Source organism: Capra hircus, chromosome 16 (assembly GCF_001704415.2).
Source record: "Capra hircus breed San Clemente chromosome 16, ASM170441v1, whole genome shotgun sequence".
NCBI classification, from domain to species: Eukaryota; Metazoa; Chordata; class Mammalia; order Artiodactyla; family Bovidae; genus Capra; species Capra hircus.
This window is the reverse complement of record NC_030823.1, coordinates 34,036,290-34,060,190: the sequence shown is the minus strand read 5'-3', so window position 1 is coordinate 34,060,190 and position 23,901 is coordinate 34,036,290. Positions and strand designations below refer to the sequence as shown.

The following is a 23,901-nucleotide window of genomic DNA, read 5'->3' as shown; positions in this document are numbered from 1 at the left end:
TGGAAACAGTTACATAATTCAATGCTAATAAATACCATCATCAAGAAATCAAAAATAATAAAATTATTATGATCTTTACCCAAGGATGATGTCAGAGTTTCCTGATGAGCTTGACTAGAAAAACCAGTAAATAACCTTTCCTGAATTGAAAAGTTTATATCTCAAAAGGATTAAAAAGGAAATCAGATGTCAAAATTTGTCTGGGTATTTCCAAAGTTCAAACTATTCCAATTAAATGCAGAAAGACTTGCCAATATCTTCCCTTAGCAGAATTTGCCCATCACATCTTTCAACGGCATACTCAAGGTCATGTGATATCACTCTGTTGATCTCTACACATTATTTCCACAGCATTTCCTTTACTGGCTTTCTGCTGCCCTCAAACACGCAAGGATTACTATTAATACTAATTTAGGGCTTTGCTTGGTTTTTTCTTGCCCTAAAATTCTCTCAACTATATTTTACCATGGCTAATGATTTATGTTCAAATTATGCTAATCTCATATAAGCATTCCTTGAAAATCCAATCTGAAAAGTTCTTGACCCCATCTACATATCCAGTCTTTCTCTAGATTTTCTGTCAAGTTTGAGATTGTCAATCAATTTTGAAAAATTCTCCATTACTCTCCCATCAAATATTTCTTTTTTCTCTGCTACTTTGCTGTTTTTCCATAGGTTCTAATTTCTTATGATTAGACCATTTGAAATTCTGTCCAGGTTTCAAGTAGTTTCTTTCATACTTATCTCTTTTTTTCTCTTTATTTTACAGTTTGGGTCATTTGTTCACTTTTCATTTGTTCAATATACTGATCCTTTCCTCTATCTGCTATTAAGTTCATCAAGCAATTTTTTTTTATTTTGTAATTTTCATTTCTAGTATAGTTTTTGGCTTTTTTAAATAGCTTGTATCTCTCTGCTGAAATTGCCTGTATGTTTACATATTATGTCCACTTTTCCACAGATCCTTTAATGAATTATATTATGGGCTTTTGAAGTCTGTCTGATAATTCCATCATCTAGTCCATCCCTTAGTCCACTTTTATTGACTATTTCCTCTCTTTACTTCAAGTCATATTCCTTATATCTCTGCACAGTTCATAAACTTTTATTGTGGTTCAGACATTGTAGGTAAAATAATATTAGAGGCTAAAGAAAATAATTGTAATTCCCAAGAAAGAATACATTCTTTCTTCTGTCAGGGCAGAGTTCAAATAATCTGTAGTTGAGATGCATCCGGGCTGAAATTTAGCTTTACTCACATTTACTTCTGCACTGGCTTCAAAAGTTTAAAGACATGATTAGGACTTTCCCTTCAGCAAGACTGGCCCATTGGCAAGTCTACAAGAGTTGCTAAAGTTCTCCTTTGGCACTCAGCCACCCAATTTTCAAGCTCTGACAAATCTCTCCTTACTTTTCAGTCCATCTTCTAGTTTTTTTGTTTGTTTGTTTGGGTTTCTAGGGAGTTATCTTTTTTATTCCAGTCCCACTAATAGCTCTGTGCACCTCAAGATATCTCTCTTAGCATTACTACCTGACCCCTAGTCTTTGGAAAGCTTTTCCAGTACATTCTGTGAAGTTCCTAATTACTCTAGGGAGATGATCTCAGCTTTCTTGCCTCACTGGCAGCCTTCTGTTTTTGTCCAGTTGCTCAGTCATGTCTGACTCTTAGTGACCCCATGGACTACAGCATGCCAGGCATCCCTGTCCTTCACCATCTCCCAAAGCTTGCTCAAACTCCTGTCCACTGAGTCAGCAATGCCATCCATATCTCATCCTCTGTCGTCTCCTTCTCCTGCCTTCAGTCTTTCCCAGAATCAGAGTCTTTTCTAATGAGTCAGCTCTTTGCATTAGATGGTCAAAGTATTGGAGCTTCAGCATCAGTGCTTCCAATGAAGGTGGCTATTACAGTGTACTTGACAAAGGTCTAAAACCCCTGAGAGAGCTGTCTTATCCCTCATGCCCTACCCCTAGCTTTCAGTAGTCTTCTGACTTGTATTTCAGGAAGGCCTCTCATATCTCAGAGATAAGTGAGTTCAGCAAACTTGTTCTGATGCCATTATTTGGCATTGTACCTCTGTACATTTGGTGAAGGGCCCTAGAAAAGAGTTGGCAAATGGCTGCAGATAGTCTGTGTCTGGAGCTCCTTGGAATTCTAATCTTTCATGCCAACTCACATGCAACTGTAAAAAGTTAAGCTGGTTTCTCTTTATCTTTTTGCTTATGGTAGATTTTTCCTCTCCTGATGATCTACCAAGAATGAAAGCAACTATGAGTCTCTCCTCTCATAAAAACAGCTTTTGGCTGTCTGGCATTTAGTTAATTTGGCTTTCTTTTCTTTTCTTTTCTGGTAGATTTGAAAGATTATAATACTGTAGAGTATGTGGCTTGATGTCAAAGTTAGTGTGGGAGTGATATTCCCTTGCAACTTCCTACATCCAACCAGAAATTTTCTTCATCTTTATATTTTCAGCATCTGGACTGGTGCTGATACTTGGTAGCCACTCAAACTTTAACTGAAGGTGCAAAAAGAGGAAAGTAGTATTAGACACCACTTTCTAATGTGTAAATGTGCAAACTTTTACTGAATGTGTAAAAAGAGGAAAGTGGTATTAGACACAATTAGACACCAAATTGCTTGTGTTACCCAGACACCTAGCTGGACAAAGATTAATTAAACTAAACGTCCCCTGAACTTTTTGAAGAAGTAACAACACAAATAACAGAACTATTCAAATAACTTTTAGTAATAATGCCATTCCAAGTCAATTTCTACCTGGAACTAATATTATTTATTGTGATTTTATACCATGGATATCTGCTGCAATTTTACACATGAAGAAATATCCATTTAATCTATGAGATATGATTATGATATTAGCTGAGAAGGCTAAACTCTAATGTATTTAGATGGAAAATACAGAAATTAAGTTAGAAAATTTTTAATGGATGGTTTGAATTGGCTTATTACTCATGACATTCCCAGGTTTAAAATGAATACAATTATATTACTAGTAAAACCTAATTACTGCCCATGGAAATGCCCTGTGGTTACATTTGGTATTTCCTCCCAATCTCATGACTGACAATGGAAAATTGCAATCCTAAATTTCTCCTGGTTTATATTAAACTGAGAAATTATATTAAATTATCTGTATCATTCACCTTCTAAATACATTCTTTCAGATCATACCACAACCAGAGCACTAAGACCTTTCCTTATACAGGATGGATTGATTATTCAAGTTAACTTTGGCAAGGTGGATGCACTCCTGTATTATCTGGATAGCCAGTTGGCTTTATTGACAGAAGTGAAAGTTAAGAGTCAAAACAGTGTACTATAACTGCACTCATGGCACCCAGTACAGAGGAAAGTTGGGGGTGGCTCAGCATAACAGATTTTCACCATGAAGACTGATAATAGCTGACACTTCAGAAGCGACCACAGTCATACATTAAAGCCACAGTCCAGCAATAATGTTTTGATGCAGGACAGACAAGACATTGCTAAGTACTTCCTAATTCCTATGATGAGTGAAAGAAGCTGTCTATCTTTTCTGAAGAAAGGTGATATTTAGTAGGAAGACTCTGTACAATCAGTTGTTCGATTCCTTAAAACACACATGGTATGTGTGAACTTCCTATTTGCATCTTATTTTTCTGAGGATGTTTTTAAATTTTACTTTATATTGGAGTACAGTTGATTGACAATGTTGTGTTAGTTTCAGGTGTACAGCAAAGTGATTCAGTTATACATATACAAGCATCCATTCCTTTTCAAATTCTTTCCCATTTACATAATTACAGAATGTTGGGCAAAGTTCCCTGTACTATACACAGTAACTCTTTGTTGGTTATCTATTTTAAATATAGTAATGTGTACATGTCCATCCCAAACTCCCAATTCTATCCTTCCTTGTAACCAAAACTTTGTTGTTTTTGTTTTGTAAATAAGTTTATTTCTATCATTTTTTAGATTCCACATATAAGCAATATAATATAATATTTGTCTTTCTCTGCCTGATTAATTCACTTAGTATGATAATCTCCAGGTCCATCCATGTTGCTGCAAATAGCATTAGTTCATTCTTTTAACAGCTGAGTAATAGTCCACTGTATCAATATAGTTGCTGTACCACATTTTATTCCCACCAACAGTGTACGAGAGTCCCCTTTTCTACACACTCTCTCCGGCATATTGTTTATAGCTTTTTTGATGATGGCCATTTGGCTTGGTGCGAGGTGCTATATCACTGTAGTTTTAATTTTCATTTCTCTAATAATTAGTGGTGTTGAACATCTTTTCACATGCTTCTTGGCGTACTGAGGTGCATAAGCTGTTCGTAAATTTTGAAGACTAACTCTTTGTTGGTTGTATAATGGAAAATAAATATTTTCTCCCTTTCTGTGGGTTGTTCTCTCTCTCTCTCTTTTTTTTTTTTTTTTTTTGGTTTCCTTTACTGTGCAAAAAAACTTCTGAGTTTGATCAAGTCCCATTTGTTTACTTTTGTTTTTACTTTCATTACTGTGTGAGATTGAGAGATGAGTCCAAAAAGATATTGCTATGAATTATGTCAGTGTCCTGCTTATGTTTTCCTCTAAGAGTTTAAGAGTATCCAGTCTTACAAATAGGTCTTTAATCCATTTTGAGTTTATTTTTATGTGTGGTATTAAAGCATGTTCTAACTTCATTTTTTGACATATAGCTGTCCAGTTATCCCAGAATCATATATTAAAAAGATTGTCTTTCATCAATTGTGTAATATTCCCTCCTTTGTTGTAGACTAATTGACCATAGGTGCATGGGTTCATATCTGGGCTTTCTAATGTATTACATTGATCTATGTTTCTGTTGTTTTTCCTGCCAGTACAAGACTGTTTTGACTGTTGTAACTTGGAAAAGACTCTGATGCTGGGAGGGATTGGGGGCAGTAGGAGAAAGGGACGACCAAGGATGAGATGGCTGGATGGCATCACGGACTCGATGGACATGAGTCTGAGTGAACTCCGGGAGATGGTGATGAATAGGGAGGCCTGGCATGCTGTGATTCATGGGGTCTCAAAGAGTCGGACATGACTGAGCGACTGCACTGAACTGAACTGAACTGAACTTTGTAGTATAGCCTGAAGTCAGAGAGCCCTTTCTTCCAACTGTTTTTCATCTCTCAAGATTGCTTTGGCTATTAGGGATCTTTTGTGTCTCCATACAAATTCTAAGATTTTTTTGTTATAGTTCTATGAAAAATGCCATTGGTAATTTGTTAAGGATTGTACAGAAGCTGTGGGTTGCCTTGGGTACTATAGTCATTTTAACAATATTGATTCTGCCAATCCAAGAACATGGTATATCCTTCCACCTGTTTGTGTTGTCCATGATTTCTTTCATCAGCATCTTACAGGTTTCAGAGTACAATTCTTTTGTCTCCTTAGGAAGCTTTATTTATATGTATTTTATTCTTTCTGAGAGATGGTAAGTGGGATTGTTTCCTTAATTTCTCTTTCTGATCTTCCACTGTTAATGTATGGAAATACAACAGATTTCTGTATATTAATTTTGTTTCCCATCATTTTATTGAATTCATTGATGAGCTCTAGGAGCTCTAGTAATTTTCTGGTAGCATCTTTATAATTTTCTATGTAGTATCATGTCATCTACAAACAGTGATAGTTTTACTTTGTTTCCAATCTGGATTCCTTTTATTTCTCTTTCTTCTATGACTGCTATAGCCAGGACTTCCAAAACTATGTTGAACAAAAGTGGCAATAGTGGACATCCCTGCCTTGTTCCTGATCTTAAAGGAAATGCTTTCTACTTTGCAGTGTTGAATATGATGTTAGCTATAGGTTTATCATATATGGCCCTTATTATGATAAAGTATTTTCCTTCTGTGCCCACTTTCTGGAGAGTCTTTATCATAAGTGGGTGTTGAATTTCATCAAAAACTTTTTCTGGATCTATTGAGATGATCATATGGTTTTTATTCTTCAGCTTACTGATGTGGCGAATCATACTGATTAATTAACAGATATTGAAAAACCCATGCATCCCTGTAAGAAATCCCAGTTGATCACTGTGTATGATTCTTTTAATGTATTGTTAAATTCAGTTTAATATTATTTTGTTGAGGACTTTTGCAACTATGTTCATCAGTAACACTGGCCTGTAATTTTCTGTTTTTGTGGTATCTTTGCATTGGGTATCAAGGTAATGGTGGCCTCATAGAATGAGTTTGGGAGAATTCTTTCCTCTGCAATTTTTTGAAATAGTTTCAGAAGGTAGATGTTAACTTTTCTCTAAATGCTGGATAGAATTCATCTGTGAGTCCACTTGGTCCTGGACTTTTGTTTGTTGGAAGATTTTTAATCACAGTTTCAATGCCTGTGATTAGCCTGTTCATATTTTCCATTTATTCATAGTTCAGTCTTATGGGATTGTACATTTGTAAGAATTTGTCCATTTTTTTCTATGTTTCCATCTTTGGGACTATAGTTACCTGTGGTAGTCTTTTATGATTTTTTTGTATTTCTGTGGTGTGCATTGTAACTTCTTTTTCATTTTTAATTTTATTGAGTTGAACCTTCTCCCTATTTTTCTGGACGAGTCTGGTTAAAGGTTTCTCAATTTTGTTTATCTCTTCAAAGAATCAACTTTCAGTTTCCTTAATCTTTTCTATTGTTTTCTTCCTATTTTGTTTATTTCTTCTCTGATTTTCATTATCCCTTTCCTTTTGCTAATTTTAGGCTTTGTTTCTTCTTCTTTCTCTATTCGCTTTAGGTGTAAAGTTAGGTTGTTTATTTGTGATTGTATTGCTACAAACTTCCATCTTAAAAGTGCCTATCCTGCATCCTGTAAGTTTTGGATCATTGTGCTGTCTGTTGGGTGGGGCTACTGGTGGCCTCTGGGAAGGTTCATGCCAATGAGTACTCCCAGAATGCTGCTGCCAACGTTTTTGTCCCCACACTGAGCCAAAGCCAGCCCGCATTTCTGCAGGAGACTCTTCAATACAAGCAGGTTATGTCTAACCTAGTCTCTATGGGATCACTGCTTTTCCCCCCGTATCTCAGTACACATGGGTCCCTGTGTACACCTTCCAAGGGTTGAGTTTCTGTTTCCTCCAGTCCTGTGTAATTCCTGCCATCAAACTCCACTTAGATTCAAAGCCAGATTCTCTGGGTGCTCCTCCTCCCATTGCCAGACCTCTAGGCTGGGAAGCCTAACATAAGACTCAGAACTTTCACACCAGTGGGAAAACTCCTGCTGTATAATTATTTTGTAGTTTGTGAGTCACCCAACTGGCAGGTACAGGATTTGATTTTATCATGATTGCACCTCTCCTGCCATCTCACTGTGACTTCTTCCTTGTTTTTGGATGTAGGGTATCTCTTTGGTAAGTTCCAGAGTTTTGTCTATGGTTGTTCAACAGTGAGCTGTGATTTTGGTGTTCTCATAAGAAACGCATGTCCTTCTACTCCACCATCTTGAGATTTGTGTCTCTCTATTTGCATCTTATAGTAGCTTAAGATATTTTTAAAATCTTCTGTGGTAGGAAATGTTGGCCACAGTTGAGGGCACCTTTTTCTCTCTTGTAGCAATTAAGATTAGCTAGTAGGTCTTTATTAATGGCGTGAATAAAAAAACAGAGTTAAGAGCAGGCAAGGTATTCATCTATAAAAGCTTTCCAGGGACCTCCTTTCAGTGATCTCACAGAGCCCTACTTGAGCACAACAGGGAAAGAATCAAGCTTGCATGCTTTAAACTAGCCAGAGTCCAAGCACTGCCATTCCAGATGGCATTTTAGCTACTTCTCCCTTGCTCTTTTCACTCAGTTCTGTCACTTGTATATACATTTCTCAAAAAGTTATAGTAGGAAACAAAACTAAGTCAGTAAAAGAAAAACCTGGCCTCCTCGATGGCTCAGCAAGTAAAGAATCCACCTGCCAATGCAGGCGACACAGGAGACAGTTTTGAACCCTGGATCAGAAAGATCCCCTGGAAGAGGAAATGGCAACCTGCTCCAGTATTCTTGCCTGGGAAATCCCATGGACAGCAAACGCTGGTGGGCTACAGTCCATGGGGTCGCAAAGAGTTGGACATGACTAAAGTGACTGAGCACACAAAAGAAAAACCTACTTGTTTTTAGAAGTACCAATCATTCAAACGGAGACTTAGTTATCTGAAGATTTTAATGAATCTAGAAAGGTGCCTTACATGGGCTTGTGTGGGTTAAATCAACACCAAAATGATCCATGCTGATGGCTGAGAAATAATCGTGATTGTATGGGAAACACTAAGATGATCCAATTATTTTATCACCCCACCCTATTTAAGAGGGGCTTCCCAGGTGGCACTAGTGGTAAAGAACCCGCCTGCCAATGCAGGAGACATAAGAGATGCGGGTTCGATCCCTGGGTCAGGAAGATCCCTTGGAGCTTTTTCCGTCGTAACTCTTGTGTCAATAGTGGAACCACAGGGGTTACAGTGAGATTTGTCCTACAGAACTTGGAAATGAAGTAAGAGACATTAAGATCAGCTCAAAATGGATCAGAACACAGAATGCTCTAGGGACCTCAAAAATATTCTATAAACAGTTCAGACTAAAAACAATTAACTTAGGATAACTCCTGTCATTAGTATACTTAGCTCCTGATATAGCCTAAAAGGTTAATATTATTCTACTGACAGGCACAGATATATCTTTCTGATCAAAAAAGGAAAAATACAAGTCTTACAGCAGAGTGAAAAACGGCTTGGAAGTGCTAATTTTATTTCCAGTTCTCAATTCCCTGTTTCATCTGGCTAAATGGGTTTCAGGAGCAATGCTGACAATCTGGTAAAATTTTCATATTCAAGCAATAATATGAATCATCTTAAGGATTCTATTCTGTTGCTTCATTTTAGCTTAGTAAATGTTCAGACAAGCAGTGTTTGTGGAGCATCTTCTCTGGTTCTGAAGAAAAACAAACGAATTGTAATGGTCCATTTCTCCCAAGGAAACCACAGTATGCTACCTGACCTATGAATGCTGCTAAGTCATATCAGTCATGTCCGACTCTGGGAGACCCCATTAGCGACCCCATGAACTGCAGCCTACCAGGCTCCTCCATCCATAGGATTTTCCAGGCAAGAGTACTGGAGTGGGGTGCCATTGCCTTCTCCAGACCTATGAATATCACCTTATAATGGAAATCAGTGGCTAAACTGAAGGGTGACTCTAACGGAATTTTCAGGCTCTGGCAGAGAACATATTTTGAATAAATAAGTTCACTTCTTTTTGTTTCAGTTCTTTTTCACAGTAGCATGGGCACAGAGAAAAAAAAGAAGAGACAGAGCTAACAGTATCCCTCTCACCTCTGCTGACAATCTCTACTCTTAGTTTCTAAAAATATATCTTAAAATAATACAGAGTAGCATGTCATTGGATTTTTTGTTTAAAGTATATCTTTGAAGTCTTTCCAAATATTACTGTTGGGGGTGCTGTTTTCTTTTAACAGCTATATAATCTCCCAATGCATGTATATACTATAACTTAATATTATAATTCATTTAAATAGATCTCTAATGGTTGCATTTACATATTTCTTTTATTCTTTTGCTGTTAAAAGCACTGCTGCAATTGGGGGGAGGTGGGTAAGGAACAATAGAGGGTATTGCTCCAATGGCTTCTATTTCTGCTGTAGATAATTTGTTGAATGTCTTAAACTGGGCTCAGTTTTTTTTTTTTAATCATATTATACCCAAATCATTTTTTCTAATTTTGAGAACTAGTAAAGTTACTAGAATATACAGCTATTTTGATTGTTTTGCATCAAAAATTTTTGGCACTTGAATCCTGGGTTCAAGGCTTCCTTTGGTTATGAAAAATTTTCTTAAATTGTGTCTTTAGTTTTTTTTTTTTTTTTCATTTCATTGCTTCTTTTTTTCAGAAATAGTAAATATGTGTATGCTGATTCATTTTCTCTTACATATTTATCATTTTTTTAAATCATTATAACTTTTGCTCATCTTATTCTGCTTGCTTTCCTCAATGCTATCACACTTATATTTTTAACCACAGTTTTCAAATGGCATTATTGAGTTACAACTGACATACAAAAGTTGTACACATTTAAGTATTCAATACTTAATACACATTAAGTATGCTGAGATAAGTATACATTCACAGAACCATCAACATAATCTATGCTTACATATTCATCACTTACAAAAGTTTCTTACTGCCTTCTCTATTTACTTTTATGATAAAAAACAGTTAAGATCTATCCTCTTAATAAACTTATAAGTCTACAATAGAGTACTGTTAACTATAGACAAAATGCTGAATGATTGACCTCTAGGACATATTCATCTTGTTTAATGAAAATTTCCCCCTTCATGGATCACAGACTTGTCATGGCATAGCAAAGGAGCTTGTGTAACTCGATGAAGCTACGAGCTGTGCCTTGCAGGGCCACCCAAGATGGATGAGTCACAGTGGAGAGCTCTGAAAAAACATGGCCTACTGGAGGAGGGAATGGCAAACCACTCCAGTATTCTTGCCACAAAAACACCATGAAGAGTATGAAAAGGCAAAAAGATATGATAGCAGAAGATGAGCCTCCCAGGTCAGAAAGTGTCCAATGTGCTACTGGGGAAGAGTAGAGAGCAATTATTAATAGCTCCAGAAAGAATGAAACAGCTGGGCCAAAGTGGAAATGATCCACACATCAGTTGTGGATGTGTCTGGTGGTGAAAGCAAAGTCCAGTCCTGTAAAGAACAATATTGCATAGGAACCTGGAATGTTACGTTCATGAATCAAGGCAAATTTCACATGGTCAAATAGGAAAAATGAATATAGGCATCTTAGGAATCAGTGAATTAAAATAGATGGGAATGGGTGTATTTAATCCAGATGACCATTATATCTACTACTGTGGGCAAGAATCCCTTAGAAGAAATGGAGTAGCCCTCACAGTCCAAAAAGAAAAAAAAGAAAAAAAACAGTTTGAAATGCAGTACTTGGGTACAACCTCAAAAAGAACAGAATGATCTCTGTTCATTACAAGGCAAACCATTCAATATCACAGTAATTCAAGTCTATGCCCCCAACCATTAACACTGAAGAAGTTGAAGTTCTGGACCTAAAAGACCTTCTAGAACTAACATCAAAAAAAGATGTCCTTTTCATCATAGGAAATTGGAATAGGAATTGGAATTGAAAAGTAGGAAGTTAAGAAATACCTGGAGTAATGGGAAAGTTTGGCCTTGGAGTACCTTAGAGTAAGCCAAAGGCTAACAGAGTCTTGTCAAGAGAACACACAGGTCATAGAAAACACCCTTTTCCGACAACACAAGAGACAACTCTACATATGGACATCACCAGATGGTCAATACTGACATTAGATTGATTATATTCTTTGCAGCTGAAGGTGGAGCTCTATATAGTCAGCAAAAACAGGACTTAGGGCTGACTGTGGTTCAGATCATGAGCTCTTTGTTGCAAAATTCAGGCTTAAACTGAAGAAAGTAAGGGAAACCACTAGGCCATTCAGGTTTGACCAAAATCAAATCCCTTATGATTATATAGTACAGTAGAGGTGACAAACAGATTCAAGGGATTAGGCCTGGTAGACGAAGTGCCTGAAGAACTATGGATGCAGGTTCATAAGGAGGCAGTGAACAAAACCATCCCAAAGAAAAAGAAAGCGAAGTGGTTGTCTGAGGAGGCTTTAGAAATAGCTCAGGAAAGAAGACAAGTGAAAAGCAAAGGAGAGGAGAAATATACGCCCAACTGAATGCAGAGTTCCAAAGAATATTAAGGAGAGATAAGAAGGCCTTCTTCAATGAACAGTGCAAAGAAATAGAGCAAAGCAACAGAATGGGAAAGACTAGATAAGAAAAAAGTGAAAGTCACTCAGTTGTGTCTGACTCTTTGTGACCCTAAGGGCTATACAGTTCATGGAATTCTCCAGACCAGAATACTGGAGTAGGTAGCCATTCCCTTCTCCACGGAATCTTTCCAACCCAGGGATCAAACCCAGGTCTCCGCATTGCAGGCGAGTTTTTTATCAGCTAAGCCACCAAAGGAAGTTCATTGATAAGAGATGGTAAGAATACATAGAAGGATGATACAAAAAAAAGGTCTTAATCACTCAGGTAACTATGATAGTGTTGTCATTCACCTACAGCCAGATATCCTGGAGTATGAAGTGGGCCTTAGGAAACATTACTACAGACAAAACTAGTGGAGGTGATAGAATACCAGCTGAGCTATTTAAAATCATGAAAGATGATTCTGTTAAATAAGTGCACACAATATGCCAGCAAAATTGGAAAATTCAGCAGTGGCCACAGCACTGGAAAAGGTCAGTTTCCATTCCAATCCCAAAGAAAGGCAGGGCCATAGAATGTTCAAACTATCAGAGAATTGCGCTCACTTCTCACGCTAGTAAAGTTATGTTCAAAATCCTTCAAGCTAGGCTTCAGCAATACGTGAACTGAGAACTTACAGATGTACAAAGGTGGGTTTAGAAAAGGCAGAGAAACCAAAGGTCAAACTGCCAACATTCGCTGGATCAGGACAAAGCAAAGAATTCCAGAAAAACACCTATTTCTGCTTTACTGACTACACAAAAGCCTTCGACTGCATGGGTCACAACAAACTGTGGAAAGTTCTTAAACAGACGGAAATACCAGACCACTTTACCTGCCTCCTGAGAAACATGTAGGTGAGTCAAGAAGCAACAGTTAGAACCTAACATAAACAAGTGACTGGTTCAAAATCAGGGAAGAAGAATGGCAAGGCTGTATATTGTTACCCTGTTTATTTATCTTATATGCAGAGTACGTCATGCAAAATGCCCGGTTTGATGAATCACAAGCTGAAACCAAGAATGCTGGAAAAATATCATAACCTTAGATATGCAGATAATACCACTCTAAGGGCAGAAAGTGAAGAGGAACTAAAGCGCCTCTTGATGAAGGTGAAAAGGAAAGTGAAAAAGCTGGCTTAAAAGGAAAAAGTAGAACCAGTGACAGATTTCATTTTCTTGGGCTCCAAAATCTCTGCAGACAGTGACTGCAGCCATGCCATTAAAAGATGCTTGCTCCTTGTAATGAAAGCTATGACATCCTAGATAGCATATTAAAACACAAAGACATCACTATGCCAACAAAAGTAATAGTACACTCAAAGTTATGGTTTTTCCATTAGTCATGTATGGAGGGGACAGCTGGATGATGAAAAAGGCTGCGTGCCAAAGAATTGATACTTTCAAACTGTGGTACTGGAGAAGATTCTTGAGAGTGCCTTGGACTGCAAGGAGATCAAACCAGTCAATCCTAAAGGAAATCAATCCTGAATATTCATTGAAAGGACTGATGATGAAGTTGAAGCTCCAATACGTTGGCCACCTGATGCGAAGAGCTCACACACTAGAAAAGACCCTGATGCTGGGAAAGATTGAAGGCAGGAAGCGAAGGGGATGACAGAAAATGAGATGGTTGGATGGCATCACCAACTCAATGAACATGAGTTTGAGCAAATTCCAGAAGATAGTGAAGAACAAGAAAGCCTGGTGTTCTGTAATAGGTGGGGTCACAAAGAGTCAGACGTGAATTACTAAAAACACATAACAAAAAATCTTCAATTCTCTGGGATAAAAATATCCAGGAATGCACATTTTGGGGACTGGAATGCAAAAGTAGGAAGTCAAGAAACACCTGGAGTAACAGGCAAATTTGGCCTTGGAATGCAGAATGAAGCAGGGCAAAGACTAATAGAGTTTTGCCAAGAAAATGCACTGGTCATAGAAAACACCCTCTTCCAACAACACAAGAGAAGACTCTACACATGGGCATCACCAGATGGTCAACACCGAAATCAGATTGATTATATTCTTTGCAGCCAAAGATGGAGAAGCTCTATACAGTCAACAAAAACAAGACCAGGAGTTGACTGTGGCTCAGATCATGAACTCCTTATTGCCAAATTCAGACTCAAATTGAAGAAAGTAAGGAAAACTGCTAGACCATTAAAGTATGACCTAAATCAAATCCCTTATGATTATACAGTGGAAGTGAGAAATAGATTTAAGGAACTAGATCTGATAGATAGAGTACCTTATGAACTATGGAATGAGGTTCATGACATTGTACAGGAGACAGGGATCAAGACCATCCCCATGGAAAAGAAATGCAAAAAAGCAAAATGGCTGTCTGGGGAGGCCTTACAAATAGCTGTGAAAAGAAGAGAGGTGAAAAGCAAAGGAGAAAAGAAAAGATATAAGCATCTGAATGCAGAGTTCCAAAGAATAGCAAGAAGAGATAAGAAAGCCTTCTTCAGCGATCAATGCAAAGAAGTAGAGGAAAAGAACAGAATGGGAAAGACTAGAGATCTCTTCAAGAAAATTAGAGATACCAAGGGAACATTTCATGCAAAGATGGGCTCGATAAAGGACAGAAATGGTATGCACCTAACAGAAGCAGAAGATATTAAGAACAGGTGGCAAGAATACACAGTAGAACTGTACGAAAAACATCTTCAAGACCCAGATAATCATGATGATGTGATCACTAATCTGGAGCCAGACATTTTGGAATGTGAAGTCAAGTGGGCCTTAGAAAGGATCACTACGAACAAAGCTAGTGGAGGTGATGGAATACCAATTGAGCTGTTTCAAATCCTGAAAGAGGATGCTGTGAAAGTGCTGCACTCAATATGCCAGCAAATTTGGAAAACTCAGCAGTGGCCACAGGACTGGAAAAGGTCAGTTTTCATTCCAATCCCAAAGAAAGGCAATGCCAAAGAATGCTCAAACTACCCCACAATTGCACTCATCTCACATGCTAGTAAAGTAATGCTCAAAATTCTCCAAGCCAGGAGCAAGCAATATGTGAACCCTGAACTCCCTGATGTTCAAGCTGGTTTTAGAAAAGGCAGAGGAACCAGAGATCAAATTGCCAACATCTGCTGGATCATGGAAAAAGCAAGAGAGTTCCAGAAAAACATCTATTTCTGCCTTATTGACTATGCCAAAGCCTTTGACTGTGTGGATCACAATAAACTGTGGAAGATTCTTCAAGAGATGGGAATACCAGACCAGCTAACCTGCCTCTTGAGAAATCTGTATGCAGGGCAGGAAGCAACAGTTAGAACTGGACATGGAACAACAGACTGGTTCCAAATAGGAAAAGGAGTACGTCAAGGCTGTATATTGTCACCCTGCTTATTTAACTTCTATGCAGAGGACATCATGAGAAACCCTGGACTGGAAGAAACACAAGCTGGAATCAAGACAGCCGGGAGAAATATCAATAACCTCAGATATGCAGATGACACCATCCTTATGGCAAAAAGCGAAGAGGAGCTAAAAAGCCTTTTGATGAAAGTAAAAGAGGAGAGCGAAAAAGTTGGCTTAAAGCTCAACATTCAGAAAACGAAGATCATGGCATCTGGTCCCAACACTTCATGGGAAATAGATGGGGAAACAGCAGAAACAGTGGCAGACTTTATTTTGGGGGGCTCCAAAAATCACTGCAGATGGTGACTGCAGCCATGAAATTAAAAGACACTTACTCCTTGGAAGAAAAGTTATGACCAACCTAGATAGTATATTCAAAAGCAGAGACATTACTTTGCCAACTAAGGTCCATCTAGTCAAGGCTATGGTTTTCCCAGTGGTCATGTATGGATGTGAGAGTTGGACTATGAAGAAAGTTGAGCGCCAAAGAATTGATGCTTTTGAACTGTGGTGTTGCAGAAGACTCTTGAGAGTCCCTTGGACTGCAGGGCGATCCAACCAGTCCATTCTGAAGGAGATCAGCCCTGGGATTTCTTTGGAAGGAATGATGCTAAAGCTGAAGCTCCAGTACTTTGGCCACCTCATGCGAAGAGTTGACTCATTGGAAAAGACTCTGATGCTGGGAGGGATTGGGGGGAGGAGGAGAAGGGGACGACCGAGGATGAGATGGCTGGATGCATCACTGACTCAATGGACGTGAGTCTGAGTGAACTCTGGGAGATGGTGATGAACAGGGAGGCCTGGCGTGCTGCGATTCATGGGGTTGCAAAGAGTCGGACACGACTGAGCGACTGAACTGAACTGAACTGAGAATAATAGCTGCAAGTTTATTTTCTTAGGAACTTGTCAAATTATTTTCCAGCATGCCTATCGCAATTTGCACTCCCAATAGCAATGTATGAATTATCTAGTTTCTTTGCATTTTTCCCATTATTTGCTGTTGCTACTGTTTTCTTATTTTAGACATTTGAAGCTGTGTAGTTGCTTCTTATTGTTGGTTCTAACAACAATAAGGTTCATTTCCCTTATAAGCAATGATGTAGAACATATTTTTATATACCAGCCATTTGTCCTGTGAAAAACCTCATTTCTTTTGCCATTTTTTAAGCTGCATTGTTTGGTTTTTCAAAGATGGATCATGACAGCTCTTTATATATTCCTAGTAGTAGTCCTTTGTCAAATATATTGTTTGCGAATATTCTTTCCTAATCCAAAGCTTGCCTTTTCATTCTCTTAACAGGGTATTTCAGAGAGCAAAAGCTTTTAATTTTGATGATGTCCACTTTTATCTTTTTCCTTTTATATTTTATGCTTTTAATATCTTTAACTCTTTATTTTTAAAGTTTTCTCCTAAGTTTTTCTTCAAAGCTTTATCAGTTTACTTTATATTAACCTCATAATCCATTTTCAGTTAATTTTAGTATGAGAAATATGAGAAGTTGAGGTTCACTTTTCCTCACGAGTGTCCAATTATCCCATCACCTTTCAATTAAAATGCTACCTTTTCTCCTTCAAATTGTGCAATTTTGTCAAAAATCAGTTGGTCATATTTGTATGGGTCTGTTTCTGGTTACTCTATTCTGTTCCTTTAATCTATGTATATGTCCCTCTTGAAAATACCACACAATCTTGATTACTGTAGCTATATAATAAGTCTTAAAATTGAGAAGACAGATTCTTCCAACTTTATTCTTCTTTCTGAAATGGTTTTAGCTATTCTAATTCCTCTGCTTTTATAAATTTTCGAGCATTCCTGCCTATATTTACAAAAATATTTGTTGGCATTTTGATAGAAATTATATTTCACCTATATATCAATTCAGGGGAGAACCAACATTGTAATATTTTGAGTCATCCAATCCATGAACATAGTATGTCTCTCCATTCATTTAAATCTTTCATTTATTAGATCAGCTTTGCACAGTTTTCAACATATATCTTGTTTTATTATGTTTATATATAACATTACAATTTTATCTTTAGCAGCTATAAATAGCATTGCATTTTTAATTTTGGTGTTCACAATTTTCACTGCTATGATAATAGAAATACAAGTGAGTTTAAGATTTGTATCATGTATTCCATGACCTTGCTGAACTCACTTCATAGTTCTAGGAGCTTTTTCATAGATTCACTGGAATTTTCCACATAATCAATCATGTCATCGGCAAACAGAGACCTCTTCTTTTCTAACTGAATGCCCTTTCCTTTTCTTGAGTTACTGTACTGGCTAAAACCTTAAGCACTGTGCTGAATGAGAGTGGTGAGAGTAAACATCTTTTCTTTGTTCAATTTTAGAGAGAATTCCTTTTTCTTCCAAACTTTGATATACTGTACTTTCATTTTCATTCAGATCTATCTTAACTATTTCCTATTTGTCTTCCTTTTTGACTCATGATTTATCTGGAACTATGTTGTTTAGTGGCCAAGTGTTTGGAGATTTTCCTATTGTTATTTTGTTATTAATTTCTAATTTGTTTCCACTGTGATCAAAAAACACACTATTTATGGGTTAGATTATTTACAGTTTACTGAAAGAAGTCTTATGTCCTAAGATGTGGTCTATCTTGGCATTGTTCCATAAGGATTTGGAAATGTATGTGTGTGTGTGTGTGTGTGTGTGTATCTTTATAATAAGATTGAAGGCAGGAGGAGAAGGGCATGACAGAGGATGAGGTGGTTGGATGGCATCATCAACTCAATGGACATGTGTTTGCACAAGCTCCAGGAGATGGTGAAGGACAGGGAAGTCAGGCATGCTGTATAGTCCATAGCATTGCAAAAAGTCAGACATGACCGAGGGATTGAACCAAAATATATATCTTACTTATAGAGTATTCTTTAAATATTGATTAGATCCTGCTGGTTGAAGGTGTTGCTCAGTTCTTCTACACCCGTATTGTTTTTCTATCCAGTTGTTCTAATCCACTTTTGAGAGAGAATTGTTGAAGTCTCAAGCTAAACTGTAGATCTGTCTACTTCTCCTTTCAATGTTATGAGCTGTGTTTGAAATATTTTGCAACTACTTTTTGATGTATACATATTTCAGACTGCTATCTTTTTGCTAGATTGACATTTTTGTCATTACATAATGTCCCCTTCTGTTTCTAGTAATTTTTGACCTTGAAGCCTAATTTATTTAATATTAATATAGTCACTTATTGTTTCTTTTAATATTTGTATAAATTTTTCTATTCTTCACTTTCTATCTGTTTATTATTGTGTTTGAAGTCAGTTCCTTATAGACAGCATATAGTTGGGTCATGTTTTCAGATCCACTCTGCCAAACTCTGTTTTTATTGGTATACTTGATGAGAGGGTAACTAAAACACAAGAAAGTCAGGGATCTCCAAACAGAGGAAATAGGCTGCAAGTGTCAGACATTTTTTTCTCTCTCTTAAGTGGCAGGAGGAAACAAACTAGTGATTTTTTTTCTCTTCCCTTCTCTATACAAATTTTAAAAGGTTTCTCTTAAAATACTGTGTTGCCATAATGACACCTGGTTCCACCTGAAGCTAACTATTCTCAAATTTTGAGTTAACCAATGTATTTTTCTTATGGAAATATTTGTCTTAAGCTATGTTAATGTACTATGCATTTATCCCAGACTCTGTCTTCAAGTCAGTTTGCCTAATGGCTCAGAACCTACTTGACAAACCAGTATATTGTACTCAGACGTTGTTCCCCTAATCTATGTAAACAAAACTATTTGTATGGTAATCTGCCCTTCTACAAGATTCAAGTCAATCATTTTATGGCCAGGGATGACTCATCTGGTGCCAAGATTATCCCAAAATACATCTTATGGATGAGGGGCCTGGTGCCATTCTGAATTTTAAGACACTCCTTTCTTTCATTAACAAACTGCTAGTGACTATATAACATTCAGCTGAAGACTAACAGGGGGTACTCTTTCTGCCCCCTTCTGATGCCTATGTCAGAAGCTTTCTCTATCTCCTTTATGCTTTAATAAAACTTTATTACACAAAAGCTTTGAGCAATCAAGCCTTGTCTCTGGCCCAGGATTGAATTCTTCTCCTCAGGAGGCCAAGAATCCTGGCGTCTTTTTGCAGTTCAGCAACAACCTTTCACTGAGTGATTTATTTTTAATGTAATGATTGACTGAAATGTTAGGTCTTAAGTCTGCCTTTGTAATTTTTTTCTATTCTGTTTTTTGCATATGCGTTAGTTACCCTGCCTTCCTGTGGATTATTTGAAATTTTATAAAATTTCATTTTGATACCTTTATAGTCTTGTTAGGTGAATTTCTGTGAGTAATCCTTTTTTGTTGCTTTAAGGTTTTACATTATAGACACATAATTTATCAAAATCTACTTGGGTATCATTATTTTACCAACTTGAGTGACATACAGAAACTTTAACTCACTTTATCTATCTTTGTCCTCTCTTTTTTACAATATAGTTGCCTTAAATATTTCCTTCATATGCACTTAGCCACATTAGACACAGTTGTAGTTTCTGCTTCAATTGTCAAACATAACAGAAAACTGAAGAGGAGAAGGAAAATTACTGTATTTACCCATACTTTCACTTAACATGTTCTTTGCTCCTTCCTGATATTTTAAGATTCCATCTTTTATCACTTACTTTCTGTTTATTTTTTAACATTCCAATGCCAATTTATTTTAAAAATTTTCTGTGTAATTCTATGGTTTCTTTGCTCCTCCTCCTTCCTTTTTCATATAATTGTACAACCACTAAATATTACATAGGTTGTAATGACCTAGATTGGAAAGATCCCCTGGAGGAGGGCATGACAACCCTCTTCAGTATTCTTGCCTGGAGAATCTCCATGTAGCCTGGCAGTCTACAGTCCATGGGGTCACAAAGGGTCGGACACAACCAAGTGACTAAGCACAAGCACAATGATCTTATACTGTTACCAGTCATTCAGGAAAAACTTTCCCCCCTCCCAACAACCATGCTGGGGGGAACTAAAGGTCCTGAGAAGAGGCCAATTCAACATGGCCTCTACCCTGGTAGGAAAGAAAAGATGGAAAAAAAAAAAAAACCAACAAAACAAAACAGAAATTGACTAAGAGGTATGTGGCCACTGTCTCTTAGGAGTGAGGCTCTGGCTGTTGCCTAGGGTTGTGAAAGCCTGCAGCATGCAGTAGGGCAACTGCAAGACCTTGCAGCCACATCTTCCTCCCACCAGTCTGTCCATGTCCCAACCTATGTGTCACAAAAACCCTTCAGCAGGGTTCTCCTCCACTGCTCTGGTATATGCATCTGGTCATAGTTGTCCACACGCTTCACCTTTTATGACAGGTTTTGGATCTCAACCTCCAGCTGAATCCACTGGTATTCAGTTTCTTCCTGAGTCCAGACTCCATGTAGTATGCACACAAGGGTGTGTCCTGCAGGGTATATATCAACACTTGTCCAAGAGCTGGCATCCTTCTGTAGGTACTACTGATCGATCAGTGTGTCCAGATTATTCATGATCCTCTCCTGAATCTTCTCATGAATCCACTGGTATGTCTGTGCCTCTCTCAAAGTAGAACAAGAATGTCTTGAGGGGTTCCCTACCCTGGACTTGCTGTCTCTGATTGACAATGTCAGGGTTCACCTTGTACCAAGTTCACGACTCATAGTACTTGCTCCTGTGGGTCTTTCAATCTCCTAGACATATTCAGCAAAAGTCATATTTACACTTGGAGCATTGCATGTGACTGCAGTCTCCATTCTTCTCAATGCAAATATTGTGCTTGGGACAGTCTTTAGTGTGAGCACTAATGCAGTGGCTGACTCAGAGTCATCTGCACACTTTGAGATCCATTTCCAGATTGCAGCGCAGTCTGTGGAGGCATGATACATCTGATGACACTTAAAACAGAAGACGTCGTTGTACCACTGGCACTGTACTTGGTGAGCTCAGGGCTCCTGTACCCTGATAACCATGGGGCAGCCTGCACCAGGACACAGCTGGAGCTGGCAGTGACTCTCCACGAAGTCCCTGAAGAGGTAGTGCCTGTATTTGTCTCGATTCTTCACTGAGCAGCAACAGAAACAAGAAGTCCTCTGGTATTTGAAGCAGGGAGTCCTGAGCCATGCAAGAGACACTCACACCCAGACCATCCTTGACAAGTACTGAGCAGTGCTTCTCCCAGTGGCTGTGGCAAAACTGGTGATGACAGGCTAGAGAAAGTAGGTTTTCCTTCCACACAAACTGCATACACACTGTGCAGCGGTAAGGGGATGGGCTGTGGGGACATGTTTCAATGAATGGATTGAACTCGAGTCTCAAAGAGAAGCTGAGCAGAATTAGACATATTTTAGCCCACTATCTCTGTGACTTGCCAGTGGAAATTAATTACTGTAAGTTTAGCAACTCAATGAGGTACCTTTAGGACAGAGGCTAATAAGCTGTTCATACACGCTCACCAAGGGCACCCTTGGACTCCTTGAAGCTGCTCAGCTTCTCTTGATGCTCGAGTTCAGCCCAGTCCATCAATTCAAACTAATTGCAGATCCCTAAACATATCATCGTTCTCTTAAAACTGCACTTTTTTTTTGCATACATTTTTTCTTCTTTCTATCCTGTGGACATTCTCCACCTAGTAAATGCCCATTCGTATTTAAAAATTTAGTTCCACTGTCCAGTTATCAGGAAATATTCCCTAATTCACAAGCTTGATTTATTTGTCTTCTGCTTTCCCTTAATAGATTGACTAGTTTTCTGTGATTCTGGTTTCAGTGTGTCTTCCCTCTATGCACTCTCGCAGCACCGTCTTACTTGGGTTTCTCTTACCTTGAACGTGCGGTATCTTTTCACGGCTGCCGCTCCAGCAAAGCACAGCCGCTGCTCCTTACCTTGGACGAGGGGTATCTCCTCACTGGCTGTCGCCCCGACCTCGGGCGATTAGATTAGTCAGTCTAATCACACGAACCACAGCCTTGTCTAAGTCAATGAAACTAAGCCATGCCATGTGGGGCCACCCAAGACCGGCAGGTCATGGTGGAGAGGTCTGACAGAATGTGGTCCACTGGAGAAGGGAATGGTAAACCACTTCAGTATTCTTGCCTTGAGAACCACATTAACAGTATGAAAAGGCAAAATGATAGGATACTGAAAGAGGAACTCCCCAGGTCGGTAGGTGCCCAATATGCTACTGGAGATCAGTGGAAAAGTAACTCCAGAAAGAATGAAGGGATGCAGACAAAGCAAAAACAATACACAGTTGAGGATATGACTGGTGATAGAAGCAAGGTCTGATGCTATAAAGAGCAATATTGCATAGGAACCTGGAATGTTAGGTCCATGAATCAAGGCAAATTGGAAGTGGTCAAACAGGAGATAGCAAGAGTGAACGTCGACATTCTAGGAATCAGCGAGATAAAATGGACTGGAATAGGTGAATTTAACTCAGATGACCATTATATCTACTACTGTGGGCAGGAATCCCTTAGAAGAAATGCAGTAGCCATAATGGTCAACAAAAGAGTCTGAAATGCAGTACGTGGATGCAATCTCAAAAATGACAGAATGATCTCTGTTCATTTCCAAGGCAAACCATTCAATATCACAGTAATCCAAGTCTATGCCCCAACCAGTAACACTGAAGAAGCTGAATTTGAACGGTTCTATGAATACTTACAACACCTTTTAGAAGTGAAGTGAAGTGAAGTCGCTCAGTCATGTCTGACTCTTTGCGACCCCATAGACTGTAGCCTCCTCAATCCATGGGATTTTCCAGGCAAGAGTACTGCAGTGGGTTGCCATTTCCTTCTCCAGAGGATCTTCCCAACCCAGGGATCGAACCTGGGTCTCCCACATTGTAGGCAGACGCTTGTTACCCTCTGAGCCACCAGGGAAGCCACACCTTCCCACCAGGGAAGCCACACCCCCAAAAAATGTCCTTTTCATTATAGGGGACTGGAATGCAAAAGTAGGAAGTCAAGAAACACCTGGGGTAACAGGCAAATTTCGCCTTGGAATACGGAATGAAGCAGGGCAAAGGCTAATAGAGTTTTGCCAAGAGAACGCACTGGTCATAGCAAAAACCCTCTTTCAACAACACAAGAGAAGACTCTACACATGAACATCACCAGATGGTCATCACTGAAATCAGACTGATTATACTCTTTGAAGCCAAAGATGGAGAAGCTCTATACAGTCAGCAAAAACAAGACCAGGAGCTGACTGTGGCTCAGATCATGAACTCCTTATTGCCAAATTCAGACTAAATTAAAGAAAGTAGGGAAAACGACTAGACCATTCAGGCATGACTTAAATCAAATCCCTTATGATTATACAATGGAAGTGGGAAATAGATTTAAGGAACTAGATCTGATAGATAGAGTGCCTGATGAACTATGGATGGAGGTTCGTGACATTGTACAGGAGACAGGGATCAAGACCATTGCCATGGACAAGACATGCAAAGAAGCAAAATGGCTGTCTGGGGAGGCCTTACAAATAGCTGTGAAGAAAAGCAAAAAACAAAGGAGAAAAGGAAAGATATAAGCATCTGAATGCAGAGTTCCAGAGAATAGCAAGGAGAGATAAGAAAGCCTTTCTCAGCGATCAATGCAAAGAAATAGAGGAAAAGAACAGAATGGGAAAGACTAGAGATCTCTTCAAGAAAATTAGAGATATC

The 23,901-nt window shown here is 38.4% G+C and overlaps 1 protein-coding gene and 1 pseudogene across 4 annotated transcripts in view; both read right to left on the bottom strand.

The window, feature by feature from the left end:
• The window catches only part of RGS7 (regulator of G-protein signaling 7), a 471,995-nt gene that overhangs the window by 350,484 nt on the left and 97,610 nt on the right, over positions 1–23,901 (bottom strand). The gene's annotated exons all lie outside the window — the stretch shown is intronic.
• LOC108637770 lies at positions 20,355–21,588 on the bottom strand (annotated as a pseudogene).